The sequence below is a fragment of the Phyllobates terribilis genome, unplaced genomic scaffold (assembly GCF_046119375.1).
Source record: "Phyllobates terribilis strain yellow unplaced genomic scaffold, ASM4611937v1 Scaffold_24__1_contigs__length_18792416, whole genome shotgun sequence".
Lineage (NCBI taxonomy): Eukaryota > Metazoa > Chordata > Amphibia > Anura > Dendrobatidae > Phyllobates > Phyllobates terribilis.
Genome location: NW_027362784.1, coordinates 3278937 through 3294967, shown reverse-complemented (window position 1 = coordinate 3294967; position 16031 = coordinate 3278937). Strand labels below are relative to the sequence as shown.

The following is a 16031-nucleotide window of genomic DNA, read 5'->3' as shown; positions in this document are numbered from 1 at the left end:
AGTTCTGGTCTCCGGTGTATAAGAAAGACATAGCTGAACTAGAGCGGGTGCAGAGAAGAACGACCAAGGTTATTAGAGGACTGGGGGCTCTGCAATACCAAGACAGGTTATTACACTTGGGGTTATTTACTGTGGAAAAAAGAAGGCTTAGGGGTGATCTTATTACTATGTACAAGTATATGAGGGGACAGTACAAAGACCTTTCTACTGATCTTTTTACTCTGAGGCCTGAGACGGGGACAAGGGGTCATCTTCTACGTCTGGAGGAAAGAAGGTTTAATCATAATCACAGACGGGGATTCTTTACTGTAAGAGCAGTGAGACTATGGAACTCTCTGCCGCATGATATTGTAATGAGTGATTCACTACTAACATTTAAGAAGGGCATGGATGCCTTTCTTGAAAAGTATAATATTACAGTTTATAAATACTAGATTCCTTGATAGGGCGTTGATCCAGGGAACTAGTCTGATTGTCGTATGGAGTCGGGAAGGAATTTTTTTACCCAATGTGGAGCTTAGTGTTTGCCACATGGTTTTTTTTTGCCTTCCTCTGGATCAACAAGTTAGGCTATGGGTTGAATTAGATGGACTTAGTCTTCCTTCAACCTTAAAAACTATGTTACTATGTTACGGTGGTTGGAACCAAAGATCTCAAATTTGGACTCATCAGACCAAAGCACAGATTTCCACTGGTCTAATGTCCATTCCCTGTGTTCTTGAGCCCAAACAAGTCTCTTCCGCTTGTTGCCTGTCCTTAGCAGTGGTTTCCTAGCAGCTATTTTACCATGAAGGCCTGCTGCACAAAGTCTTCTCTTAACAGTTGTTGTAGAGATGTGTCTGCTGCTAGAACTCTGTGTGGCATTGACCTGGTCTCTAATCTGAGCTGCTGTTAACCTGGGATTTCTGAGGCTGGTGACTCGGATAAACTTATCCTCAGAAGTAGAGGTGACTCTTGGTCTTCCTTTCCTGGGGCGGTCCTCATGTGAGCCAGTTTCTTTGTAGTGCTTGATGGTTTTTGCAACTGCACTTGGAGACGCTTTCAAAGTTTGCCCAATTTTTCGGACTGACTGACCTTCATTTCTTAAAGTAATGATGGCCACTCGTTTTTCTTTACTTAGAATTTGTATTATGGCAAGAAAAAAGCAGCTAACAGTCTATTCAGTAAGACTATCAGCTGTGTATCCACCAGACTTCTGCCCAACACAACTGATGGTCCCAACCCCATTTATAAGGCAAGAAATCCCATTTATTAAACCTGACAGGGCACACCTGTGAAGTGAAAACCATTTCCGGTGACGACCTGTTGAAGCTCATCAAGAGAATGCCAAGAGTGTGCAAAGCAGTCATCAAAGCAAAAGGTGGCTACTTTGAAGAACCTAGAATATAAGACATATTTTGAGTTGTTTCACACTTTTTTGTTAAGTATATAATTCCACATGTGTTGATTCATAGTTTTGATGCCTTCAGTGTGAATGTACAATTTTCATAGTCCTGAAAATACAGAAAAATCTTTAAATGAGAAGGTGTGTCCAAACTTTTGGTCTGTACTAATATATATATATTTATTATATATATATTTATTATACACACACACACACACACACACACACACACACACACAGTGCATTGTGAAAGTATTTGGCCCCCTTGAACTTTTCTACCCTTTGCCACATTTCTGGCTTCAAACAAAAATATACAAAATTCTATTTTTTTGGGTTAAGAATCAACAATTGGGACACAATCGTGAAGTGGAATGGAATTTATTGGATATTTAAAACTTTTTTAACAAATTCAAAACTGAAAAATGGGGCGTGCAATATTATTCGGCCCCCTTGAGTTAATACTTTGTAGCGCCACCTTTTGCTGCGACTACAGCTGCAAGTCGCTTGGGGTATGTCTCTATCAGTTTTGCACATCGAGAGGCTGAAAATTCTTGCCCATTCTTCCTTGCAAAACAGCTCAAGCTCATTGAGGTTGGATGGAGGGCGTTTGTTAACAGCAGTTTTCAGCTCTTTCCACAGATTCTCGATTGGATTCAGGTCTGGACTTTGACTTGGCTATTCTAACACCTGGATTAGTGTTGAGCGAGTATGTTCTATTAACCCTTTCGCCGAGTATGCTCGGGCCGAGCTCCGAGTAGTTACAGCTGCTCGGTGATATGGTTGAATCGCTCCCGTGTGCATGATTTGCAACTGTTTGACAGTTTTATTACATGTGAGGAATGTCTATTTCTTACACATTCCTCACATGTAATAAAGCTGTCAAACAGTTGCAAATCATGCACATGGGAGCGATTCAACCATATCACCGAGCAACTATTAATACTCGGAGCTCGGGCCGAGCATACTCAGACAGAACATACTCACTCAACCGTAACCTGGATACGTTTATTTTTGAACAATTCCATTGTAGATTTTGCTTTATGTTTGGGATCATTGTCTTGCTGGAAGATAAATCTCTGTCCCAGTCTCAGGTCTTTTGCAGACTCCAACAGGTTTTCTTCCAGAATGGTCCTGTATTTGGCTCCGTCCATCTTCCCATCAATTTTAACCATCTTCCCTGTCCCTGCTGAAGAAAAGCAGGCCCAAACCATCATGCTGCCACCACCATGCTTGACAGTTGGGATGGTGTTTTGAGGGTGATGAGCTGTGTTGCTTTTACGCCAAACATATAGTTTTGCATTGAGGCCAAAAAGTTCAATTTTGGTTTCAACTGACCAGAGAACCTAATTCAACATGTTTGGTGTGTCTCCCAGGTGGCTTGTGGCAAACTTCAAACGAGACTTTTTATGGATATCTTTGAGAAATGGCTTTCTTCTTGCTGCTTTTCCATAAAGGCCAGATTTGTTCAGTGTACGACTGATTGTTGTCCTATGGACAGACTCACCCACCTCAGCTGTAGATCTCTGCAGTTCATTCAGAGTGATCATGGGTCTTTTGGCTGCATCTCTGATCAGTCTTCGTCTTGTTCGAGATGAAAGTTTAGAGGGACGGCCGGGTCTTGGTAGATTTGGTATGATACTCCTTCCATTTCAATATGATCGCTTGCACAGTGCTCCTTGAGATGTTTAAAACCTGGGAAATCTTTTTGTATCCAAATCCGGCTTTAAACTTCGCCACAACAGTATCTCGGACCTGCCTGGTGTGTTCCTTGGTCTTCATGATGCTCTGTGCACTTGAAACAGAACCCTGAGACTATCACAGAGCAGGTGCATTTATACGGAGACTTGATTACACACAGGTGGATTCTATCTATCATTACCAGTCATTTAGGACAACATTGGATCATTCAGAGATCCTCACTGAACTTCTGGAGTGAGTTTGCTGCACTGAAAGTAAAGGGGCCGAATAATATTGCACGCCACACTTTTCAGTTTTTTATTTCTTTTTTTTTAAAAAGTTTCAATTGTGTCCTACTTGTTGTTGATTCTTCCCCCAAAAAATTAAAAATTAGAATTTTATATCTTTATGTTTGAAGCCAGAAAAGTTCAAGGGGGCCAAATACCTTCACAATGCGATAGATATATATATATATATATATATATATATATATATATATATATATATATATATATATATATATATATATATATATATATATATATATATATATATATATATAGATAGATAGATAGATATATCTAAAAAAAAAAAGGGACCACTTAAACAACAGAATATAACTCTAAGTAAATCAAACTTCTGTGAAATCAAACTGTCCACTTAGGAAGCAACACTGATTGACAATCAATTTCACATGCTGTTGTGCTAATGGAATAGACAATAGATGGAAATTATGGCCAATTATCAAGACCCACTCAATAAAGGAGTGGTTCTGCATGTGGGGACCACAGACAACATCTCAGTACCAATGCTTTCTGGCTGATGTTTTGGTCACTTTTAAATGTTGGTTGTGCTTTTACACTCGTGGTAGCATGAGACAGACTCTACAACCCATAGAAGTTGCTCAGGTAGTGCAGCTCATCCAGGATGGCACCTCAATGCGAGATGTGGCAAGAAGGTTTGCTGTGTCTGTCAGCGTAGTGTCCATAGGCTGGAGGAGTTACCAGGAGACAGGCCAGTACACCAGGAGACGTGGAGGGGGCCATAGGAGGGCAACAACCCAGCAGCAGGACCGCTACCTCTGCCTTTGTGCAAGGAGGAACAACAAATGGGGTCGTACCTGGGAAAGTGCGACTGACAAAGTTCCTGTCGCCTCCTGTTGGCACCGCCTCTCCTCATCCTCCCTATTCTTCTGTTGTCCTTCTTGCGATAACCTAAAAAATGAGTGGATGTTGAAGGTTGATCTCGTCTGTTCATCTCTGAACAAGAGGAGGACAGGTCGGTAGAGGAGCAGCCGGGATAAATAGGCCCACGTCTTGTGGTGGAGAAATCGCGCCATTTGTACACCCGGTCTTTTTGGTAATCTTCTGTGTCACGGATGAATTTCAGTCTCTTCCTATTTTCAGTATCCCGTCGGTGTTGTTCAATGTTTTGGTTGACCTTGGTCCTCAAAGAGTTGAATTCTTCCGTTGAGATCGTGGATGTCAGTTGGGATTTGATGCTGGAAATCTGCTCCTTGGAAGAAATACGTCTTAGAAGACGTGGGCCTATTTATCCCGGCCGCTCTTCTACCGACCTGTCCTCCACTGGTTCAGAGATGGACAGAAGAGATCAACCTTCAACATCCACTCATTTTTTAGGTCAGAGTCACACGTACGACCCCATTGGTTGTTAACATCTCCTCGCGGCCACTTAGCATAGCTGAATTATCAGTATTACTGAAAGGTTTGTCCTTTTTCCCATCTATCAAATGTAACACCTTTGGGTTAGATATGGAATTACAGAGATTCTATCGGCCCATTAGACTCAAGGCACACTTCACTCAGAGGGTCATTGGTAACACCACCACACCCACAATTGACTCGGCGAAGATCACGGCGGCCAGTCTGGGATTGAAAAATAAGAGCACATACCGACCCCCACAATACTATCATGCGGCTGAAACTTTCATTAATTTTATAAATCAAACTTTCCAAAAACTGCGGTCTGATATTGATTTGGGTCGGATACATTACTATCACATAGTTACATAGTTACATAGTTTATAAGGCCGAAAAAAGACAAGCGTCCATCCAGTTCAGCCTATTTCTTGTGCACTGCAGCTATTCCGCAGCGTTGATCCAGGGGAAGGCAACAAAAAAACCATGAGGTATAGGCCAATTTACATCACTGAGGAAAAATTCACTTCCCGACACCAATCTGGCAGTAAGATTAAATCCCTGGATTAATTAACTAAGCATAAGATGTAATTTTATTGTTCTCAAGAAAGGCGTCCAGGCCTCTCGAACTCATTAAGTGAGTTGGACATCACCACTTCCTCTCCCAGAGAGTTCCAGAGTCTCACGGCTCTGACCGTAAAGAATCCCCTTCTATGCTGGTGCAGGAACCTCCTTTCCTCCAGACGCATAGTGTGCCCCCTCGTCTTTGTCACCATCCTTGGTATAAACAGGTCATGGGAGAGATCTCTGTACTGCCCTCTGATGTATTTATACATGTTTATGAGGTCTCCCCTAAGCCTTCTCTTTTCCAATGTAAATAGGCCTAATTTTGACAACCTCTCTGGGTATTCTAGTCCCTCCATTCCCTTTATTACCTTAGTCGCCCTCCTTTGTACCCTCTCTAGCTCCAATATGTCTTTCCTGAGCACCGGAGCCCAGAACTGTGCACAATATTCTAAGTGCGGCCTTACCAGCGCTTTATACAGAGGAAGAACAATGTTCTCATCATATGCCCCTATTCCCCTATCACAATCTATCTCCTTTGGATAGACAGGAACTAAAAACTCTGGAATCAGACCCTTCTATCATTATCAAACCGGCAGACAAAGGTGGGGTGATAGTTGTCATGGACAAGTCCTCCTATCTCAACAAGATTCAAAGGCAGTTGGAGGACAGTTCAGTGTATCAAAAGCTGACACATGACCCTACCTCCACAATCAGAGATTCCATCTCCAAGACCTTAGAATACCATTCCCTGAAAGAGACAATTGATCCCAAAATGTGTGAATATTTATCCAAAAAATTCCCAATCACCCTAGTGTTTTATACACTACCGAAAATCCATAAGAATTTAGAGAATCCCCCGGGACGTCCGATTGTATCTTCTACTGAATCAATTTTATCACCATTATCAATCCTTTTGGAAAAAATCTTGACCCCTTTAGTCAAGAAAACCACATCCTTTATTTTAGACACGGACGCCTTCCTTACTATAATCAGGGATATTACACAGATTAACCCTGATTCCCTACTGGTCACCCTTGACGTCAACAACCTATATACCTTCAATCCCCATGATAAAGGTATTCACTGCGTTAAAAATGTACTAGAAAACCCACAGACATTGCCCGAAGTCAGCCACCTTTGCCTTTATCTCTTAACCTTTGTCTTAAAGAATTTCTTCCTTTTTCAAAACACCTTTTTACAAAAACAGGGTACCGCCATGTGGCCTAATGTGGCCCCCCCAGATGCAAATTGGGACGGCCTCCGTTTTACTTTTACGTCCAGTAAAGAATCCATCAATTTCCTAGACATGACCATCATCAAAGATGGATCAGGTCACCTTTCATCCGATCTATACGTGAAACCCACGGATAGGAATGGTCTCTTGCATTATACAAGTCTACATCCAAGATCCATCTTTACCTCTGTTCCCAAATCCCAATTTCATCACGTTCAACGCATAGTCAGTAACCCATCCATTCAAAACCTGAGATTGAATGAGATGAGAAAAAAATTTACAGATAGAGGTTACCCATCAGGCACCCTATCTCGAGCATTGGAACCCACCACCCAAGCTCGTCTCACTTGCAACAATCGTATCCCTTTTGTACATGCTTACCATCCTATAGCCTTCAGACTGCATAGAAAAATCAGACAACATTGGAACATACTCAAAACAGCTTACCCAACAGTCCCTGAATTCAAAGCCCGTTTTTAACCCTGCTACAAAAGGGCTCCTAATATTAGCAACCGACTTGTACACGCCGATATAGGCACCACCAATACTAGACCCCGTCAAAGATTCCTATCTACACCCAAAACGGGGACATTTCCATGCCTACAATGTAACAATATAATCAGAGGAAATACCGTCTACCATCCACAATCACGGAAACCATATAAGATCAAAGATTCTTTCACCTGCAATTTTTCCTATGTGATCTATGTAATCAAATGCCCCTGTGGCCTCATTTATGTTGGCGAAACTCCCCAATCTATTAAAGATAGAATTTCAAAACATAAGTCCACCATTCGCTGCAAAAATCTCCTCTTACCCATTCCATCACATTTTGCGTCAGCAGGGCATTCTGTCTCGCAACTCAAATTTCAAGTTATTGAACAAGTTGCCCCACCGAGATGTGGAGAAGACAGCATTCACTTACTTAAATATAGGGAGGCATTCTGGATATACGAGTTACAATCCCTGTCCCCAAAAGGTTTAAACAAAGAATATGATCTTGGCTCATTCATCCGAGTACCCTGCATTTGTTTATTTATGTATTTACTTATAGCTATTCTCTGCTTTAGCTACCTGAACATAACACAAATTGTTAATGTTCCTTATGTCAGATGTCTTCTATGAATGTGGATCACTCATAGTTAGAGACTTAATGATGTATATTTAGGACTGTTTGTGTATGCAACACATTTATACTTATTTCTTATTCTTTACATACCACCCTAAATGGCACTCCTATGCCTGATCCCCATCCCTCCTGAATGCTTATCTGGGTCCATTCTCCTATCACCTGCATCTAAACTACAACCACAGCACTTCAAGAACCCGGTGGAACGCACAGATCAAACAGTGGAACGCATCACATGCGGCACTTCCGGTCACATGACCGGCGATCTCCTTACAGGACCTGATAAACGTCACTATGACGCCACTTCCGGTGCGCAGATCCTACGCCACGAGAATTACCGCACTCATTCACTCCACTGCCACCAATGATTGGCCAACAGGTTAATACAACACCCACCCACCCCCGACTTAAACCTCTATCGTCCCATCCTCTCAGACTACCTTGAAAAAACGGTGGACACCGTGTTCTATCACCTCCACGGCTGTGTTTGGCCTCTACACCTTACAGGTATATCTCTCCTATATCTTCTATCCTACTTTGTTCCTCTGGCACCTTGTATGAAGTTAGCACTTCCATTTCTCCTACAGTTTACTGCACCGACCTAGCTTTCGCCTTATACATACCATCACCTATACTCTGGTAGGTTTCATCTTTTGTACTCCCATTACCAAACCCTTTTCCTCCTTCCCATCCATTTCCCATGTTGTATATTCAATGTTTATTTTCATGACGATTTGGTTTAATTTTGATTTCGTTTTGCCATTAGGCTGTGTGCACACGATGCGTTTTTTATACGTTTCTGCAGCTGCGGAAAAGCTGCGGAAACGCATTAAAAACGCATGGTAGAAGGGCAGCAATGGTCCCCAATGGAAATCAGCATATGCTGTGCCCATGCTGCGGATTTTTACGCAGCGTTTATGCTGCGCTCAAAAATCCGCAGCAAGTCCATTAATTTTGCGGAAGCGCGGCGTTTTCGCCGCCATTGACTTGCATTAGAACGCGCCAATACCGCAAGACTGCATTTGTACTTGCGTTATTGGCGCGTTCTAATGTGCGGATGGTAACCGGGTGTGGAGAAGATAGTTACATAGATAGTTATATAGTTAGTAAAGCCGAATAAAGACTTGCATCCATCAAGTTCGACCTGTTAGTTCTGTAATTGCTAAAGTTGATCCAGAGGAGAGCAAAAACCCCAAATGATTTGGCCAATCTTCACCTGAGGAAAAATTCCCTCCCGACTCTGAAACCAGCAGTCAGAATAAATCCCTGTATCAACCTACTATTTTATTCTATTTTTAAGTATATGCTGAAATCTGCCTGGTTTCTAGAAATGCATTCAGTCCCCGCTTGAACTGGTGTAGTGAATCCGACATTACCGTCTCCTCACTCAGTGAATTCCATATTCTCACTGCTCTTACCGTAAAGAACCCCTTCCTATGCTGGTGCTGAAACCTTTTCTCTTCCAGTCTTAGTGAATGCCCTCTTGTTACCGTAATATCCCTCCTTTTGAACAAATCCCGGGCAAGGTCTCTATACTGTCCCCTAATATATTTGTACACATTTATTATGTCCCCCCTCAACCTTCTCTTTTCCAGGCTGAATAGTCCTAGTTTTGCCAACCTCTCTGGGTATTGCAGTCCCTCCATTCCCCTTATTAATTTTGTTGCCCTCCTTTGTACCTTTTCAAGCTCGTTTATATCCTTTCTATATATTGGGGCCCATAACTGAGCACAGTATTCCAAGTGTGGTCTGACCAGTGCTTTGTACAGTGGAAGAACAATGTTCTCATCCTTTGCAGCTATACCTCTTCTGATACATCCCATTACCCTGTTTGCCCTTACAGCAGCGGCCTGACTTTGGGCACTCCAATTTAGTTTGCTATCAATCAAGATGCCCAAGTCCTTCTCCATCTCTGAATTCCCCAATGATTTCCCATTCAGTGAGTACTGGTGACTTCCATTTTTCCTTCCCATATGTATGACCTTACATTTCTCCTCGTTAAACCTCATTTGCCATTTAATGCTCCACCTACCCAGCTTATCCAAATCCCTCTGTAGGTCTGCACTGTCCTCTTCTGTATTAATTGTTTTACATAACTTTGTGTCATCTGCAAATATTGATATTTTACTATTTATCCCGTTGACTATGTCGTTAATAAAGATATTAAATAACATTGGGCCTAGTACAGACCCCTGTGGTACCCCACTAGTGACGCTTACCCAATCTGAGTATATTCCATTTATAACCACCCTCTGCCTTCTATCCTTTAGCCAGTTAGCTACCCACTTGCAAACATTTTCCCCCAGCCCCATCATTCTCATTTTGTATACCAACCTATTATGTGGCACGCTATCGAACGCTTTTGAGAAGTCGAGATACACGACATCCACTGGTTCCCCCTGATCTACTCGAGAGCTAACCTCCTCGTAGAAGTCAATCAGGTTAGTTTGGCAGGAGCGATTCCTCATGAATCCATGTTGGTTCGGGGTTAATAGATTATTAGCATCAAGATGCTCCATAATTGCCTCATTAATAAAGCCTTCAAAAATTTTGCCCACAACGGACGTCAGACTCACCGGCCGATAGTTTCCGGCGTCACTTTTTGCTCCCTTTTTGAATATTGGCACTACATTCGCCTGTCGCCAATCAAGTGGTACAGACCCAGTCTCAACAGAGTCCTTAAATATAAGATATAACGGTCTGGCTATCACATTACTTAGTTCCCTTAGTACCCGTGGGTGTATGCCATCAGGTCCTGGTGATTTGTTTATTTTAATGTTACTGAGGCGTTTCTGTACCCCAGCTTGGGTTAGATTTGTCATACTTAGTGGAGGATTAAGCTTGTCACTTCTCATTTCGCCTGTTAGTCCTTTTTCCTTTGTGAAAGTTGTCGAAAAAAATTTATTTAATAGATTTATCCTCATCTTTCTCTATGATTTTGCCTTCTTCACTTTTTATCGGTCCAATATTATCCGATTTAATCCTTTTACTATTTATATACGTAAAGAACAGTTTGGGATTTGATCTACTTTCCCTAGCAATACGTCTCTCTGTTTCCTCCTTTGCTATTTTTATTTGTTTTTTGCAGGTTCTCGTTTTTTCCTTGTAACACATTAGTGCCTCCTTGCTGTTTTCCTGTTTTAATCTCTTGAATGCCTCTTTTTTGCTATTTAACGCCCCTTTTACGTTCTTATTCAACCATATTGGTTTCCTTTTATTTCTGGCCCTTTTATTCCCATACGGTATATACCTCTCGCACTGAGTATTCAGAATTATTTTGAGACTCTCCTTCACACCCAGGTACCATAAAAAAGCAGTAAAACCAGGAATAAAATAAAAAATAACATATATTCACCCTCCGACGGCCCCCGGTCTCCTTCCCTCTGCTTGCGTGCAAGACTGAAGGACCTTCGGTGACGTCACAGTCATGTGACCGCAGGCCCTCCAGCCAGGAACGGACACGGCAGCACACGCCGAGCCATCGGAGGGTAAGTGTAGCTTTATTTTTTTATTTTTAAACATTCTATGGTCACACTATATAAATCCATGCAGGTTGCATGGATTTATATAGTGCGACCTAGTTGTCAAGCACTTTCCAGGTGATGCTAAAATCGCCTGGAAAGCGCTTGTCAATCCGCATGCGGAAACGCATGTGAATCCGCATGTATTCCGCAGGAAAAATGCATGTACAATCCGCATGCGTTTTTCTGCCAGGGAGATGCAGAAATTTTCTGCTTCATTTCTGCATCGTGTGCACATACCCTTATTGTATCTTGTATATGCAGTGATCTACGTGATACTCATTTTTGTTTGTCATTTCTGTAGTACACCGATGAAGGTCCCATGAGACCGAAACGTCGGCTTGTTGTACTAAAAAATTATTAAGTAATTCATAAAAAGAATTAACTAGTCAGTCAATCGAGTGCCAGGTTATTTATTGGTTTTAGAATCTGGTGAGTTGACTGGAGATCATCTCGGAGACATCGAAAAGAGGGAGACAAATTAGAAAATCATCCATATAACGGATAATACAAATATCTTGCTTCCTGACAAATGCTACCACCTCTGCCACGAATTTCGTCAATATTCAAAGATCTGAAAAAATCTCGAATGGAAGGACATTAAACTTAAAAAGTCTCATCTTCAAATGACTGCAAGTCTCAAGAATTTCCAATAATCTGCATGTATGGGCACATGATCGTATACAACTTGTAGGTCGATAGCTGCCATGATGAAATCTCTGCCTATTATTGGGACTGTGGATCTTATAGACTACATTTTGAACTTTCTATATGTGATATTTTGATTCAGGCACTTTAGATTTATAATGATATGTGCTCCATTTGTTTATTTTATGAGAAATAGGCGTGAAAATGGTCCTTGCCTGTTCCGCATCTGGAACCAACGAAATTATTCCCAATAACTGCAGGTCCTGGGGCTCTGAGATTAGGATCTTCTGTATCTTCAAAGATGGCAGGGATGTTACAGCTTTTGAGGTGAAAAGGAGAACAACTCAATTTTTGTTCCACCTCTGACTGATTCCAGAATTTTCTGATTTGAAGATATCTTCTACCCCTGAAAGAGGAACCCCGAAATTCTGCTTCCCCACTTGTTCATCATTGTCCTTCTTGACGTTGGTTCTGAAAAATATTTCTTCAACTTTTGGGATAACTACAGCAACCTAATTTACCTTTCCCTCTGTATTTCGAGGTCATGAGACTACGGTGGACGAAAAGATTTTCTTTTGAGGGATCTTGGTACAGGAAGCGACTTCTTTTTATAAGCCACTTTTTCTAATCGATCATTCAAAGTTGCACCAAATACATACTCTCCTCTAAAATGGATAAAGCACAATTCTGATTTAGATATATTCGCCCCCCACATTTTCAACCAGAAGGCTCTCCTTGCGGTATTTGATAGGACCGAAGCTCTTGCCGCTATCCAAACAGATTCTGCCGAAGCATCAGCTAGTAATCCGGTCGCTTTCTGAAGGAGAAGCAATGAGGCCAGCAGGTGTTCTCTAGAGGTGCCACCAATGATATGATCTTTCAGTTGTTGTAACCAATGGAACAATGCTCTTGCAATACAGGTGGATGCGACATTAGTTTTCAGTAAGGCTGCTGATGTCTCTTAAGATTTCCTCAACAAACGATCCATCTTTCGCTCTAGCGAATCTTTGAGCTGGGGAAAAGTCTTCAAACGGTAATGTAGTTTTCTTTGCTACCTTAGCCACCAGGATATCCACTTTAGGAATCTCCGTCCAGCATTTGGCTAGGTCTCCATCTAAGGGGAATCTACAATTCAATTCTCCCGGGTTGTTTAGTCACCTTTCTGGGAACTCACACTCATCCAAAATTAAAATTCTAAACATTTTCATGAATGGGAAACACCATCTTCCTATCACAAATAATTTGGAGATTCGTAGCAGCATACACTTCCTTTTTGACCTTCATCCTGAGAACATTTCATCCTTGATTGTATGGGTCATTTTTTCCTCTTCTACTCCCTTACTGCCAATAAGAGTTCCTTCCATGTCTCCTGATGAAAAATAAAACTTTTTAAGATCCTGGTCTGAACTGCGATTCAGAGTAACTTCTTCTAACCATTTTTCAGGGACAGTTCCCTCTGCGTCAGAATCTGAAATATCCCTTGGGTCGTATTGCCTCCTTTTTGTTTCCGATGGTGCCCCAGTAAAGGAATGAGAGAAGAAAGCTAGGGAAGATTTAATCTCCTGACGCACCATTCCTCTTACTTCTTCCATAAGGGAGAGCCGCTCCTCTTTAACAATCTTTTCTGTGCAATGCTGGCATATAAGCTTTTTATGGGCAGATGGGAGTATTTTTTTTTTTACTTACAAATGGCACATTTGCGATTTGTAGTCTCATCTTTGTCTTTAGCCTTTGTTGCAGGATCCTTGTACCCTTATAATAAAAAAAAAAAAGAAGGGGGGGGGGATGCCTTGAGTTCAAATCCTGCACCAGAGGGACCTACCCATGCCAACAACACTCAGTGGGCCTGCGTTTGGGCCAGGCTTTGCAGATGCAGCTCTAAACACTATGCGTTCCACCGTGGAACACAACCAGAAGTGACGATGCGCACCCTGAGTCTGCCAGTTCGCGTCACTTCCTGAGTGCGCACAGCACGCCGGAGACAGCGGGGAAGGAGGAGAGGACGGAGTAGGGCTGAGGAGCTACAGGAGGACCCCAGCCCATCACCATCTAGTATTGCCCCTTAGTGCAGGAGGATGGTGTGGACCCGCTCCAGCAGGAATGAGAGCAGTATACAGGAGAGGAAGGCCAAGCGATCTACTCCTGGCTGCCCAGCTACTGACAGGTAAGAACAAAGAAGGGAGTGACTGTTCGGCGACCACAACACCCCCAGGAATCCTCCTGAGGATGGAGGGAAGGATGGGGCTACATAAACCTCTGTGTTTTCTGTCCCTAATTAGGATGGTGAGGCATCCTTCTGTGGTGCTGTCCTGTAGGAGATTAGAGAAATTCAAATTACCATTAAGTAATTGTCGTCATTCTTCCCCTCACTCATGACAGTACCTGAAAGACTATGACCAAAGAATTCTCTGATAGGGAGGAAGCACCCCTGATTGCTTTTTATTAAGATTTCTCAGACCCAGAATGAAACACCAATTCAGTTTGTAATATATTTTTTTTCACACTGCGGTAAAAGTGATCAGACCAATTCATTCTTTGGGTCAGTACGATTATAGCGATACCAGATTTACATAGTGTGTAAAAGCAGCAAGGAATAAAAATACTAAAAAAAATAAATTTTACAAAAATGAATTTCTTGTTGCATCGCCATATTTTGAGAGCTGTAACGTTATTTTTTTTCTGAATGAGCTATGTTAGCAGGGCTGTAGAGTCGGTAAGCCAAACCTCCAACTCCACAGCACTGCATCACTACTGAGCATGTACATAAATTGTAGAACAGATTCATCTCAACTAAAATCCTAGATCCTTCAAACACAACAATATCATAATAATCTTTAATTTTATATAGTGCTAACATATTCTGCAGCGCTTTACATACATTATCATCACTGTCACAGTTGGGGCTTACAATCTAGATTCCCTATCAGTATGTCTTTGGAGACATTTATTGGACATTTCATAACTTTTCCAACTTCTTATGAAAAATTTACAGCACATGCTGCATTGAACTACTGTATCAATTTATTATATACAGTATTTTAGGAGTATTAGTATTATTTATGCATATTAGGGCTTGTTTTTGCGGGATGGTTTGGAGTTTTTATTGCTGCCATTTTTTTTGTTTTACACATGACTGATTGCTTTTTATTTAATTGTTGTGCATCAGTATGATGAAAAAGCAACATTTTTGACGTGGTTTTCTCTTTTTTGTATGGTGTTCGCCGTACGGAATAAATAACTTGACCGTTGTATAGTTCAGGTTGTTCCAGATATTTAGATACCAATTAGTGTGTTTTTTTTATTTTTGTCTTAACACAAAGGTTGTGTTTTTAGTAGCAAAACGGTTTGTCTGTTTTTTTTTTTTTTTTTTTACTTTTTCACTTTGTCCCACAAGGAAACATGCATAATTTTTTTTTTACTGTGATTGTTGGTCTCATGCATAGCAGTATTCATGTACTGTAGCGCCAGAGACCTGTAAATGTCTCGCTGACAGTCTGTTAGACCCTGCTTATAGCAGTATCTTTAGGCCACCGTATCTTGTGTGTCACCAGATGACCTTAAGGTACCATGGCAACCAACAGAACCCACGATTAAGATTGAAGGGGGCAGAAGGTGTCAAATGTGGTCTTTCAACCCCCTTTTTAACCACTTACATGCCGCTGTCAAGATTAAAGGCCCGTCACACCGAGCGACGCTGCAACGATCCCGACAACGATATGACCAGTCTGGGATCGTTGCTGCGTCGCTATGTGATCGCTGGTGAGCAGTCAAACAGGCAAGCTCACCAACGATCAGGGGAGCAGCAACATCGTGGAAAGAATCTTTCCATGATTTCCTGCTCCTGGTTACCAGCCTGCTGAAGCAGGAGCAGGCTGGTAACCACGGTAAACATCAGGTTACTAGGGGCACACGCGCACCTAGTAACCAGCTGTTTATCATGGTTACCAGCCTGATCGCTGCACCCGCTGGTCACACACATCGATGTGTGCTGACCAGCGGGAGGGCAACGACCAAAAAATGGTCCAGGACACTTTGCAGCGATCAGCGACCTCACAGCAGGGGCCTGATCGCTGCAAAGTGTGTCACATAGCGACATCGCTGGTGAGGTCGCTGTTGCGTCACCAAAACCGTGACACAGCAGCGATCTCGCTATGTGAGACAGGGGCTTAACAGTTAAATTGGTCCCAAAAGCAGTCGGGCCAAAGGGTATCAT

General features: G+C 42.0%; 1 protein-coding gene across 3 annotated transcripts in view; it reads right to left on the bottom strand.

Moving 5' to 3' along the window:
• The window catches only part of TAF5L (TATA-box binding protein associated factor 5 like), a 233729-nt gene that overhangs the window by 82238 nt on the left and 135460 nt on the right, over positions 1-16031 (bottom strand). The window lies entirely within an intron of this gene.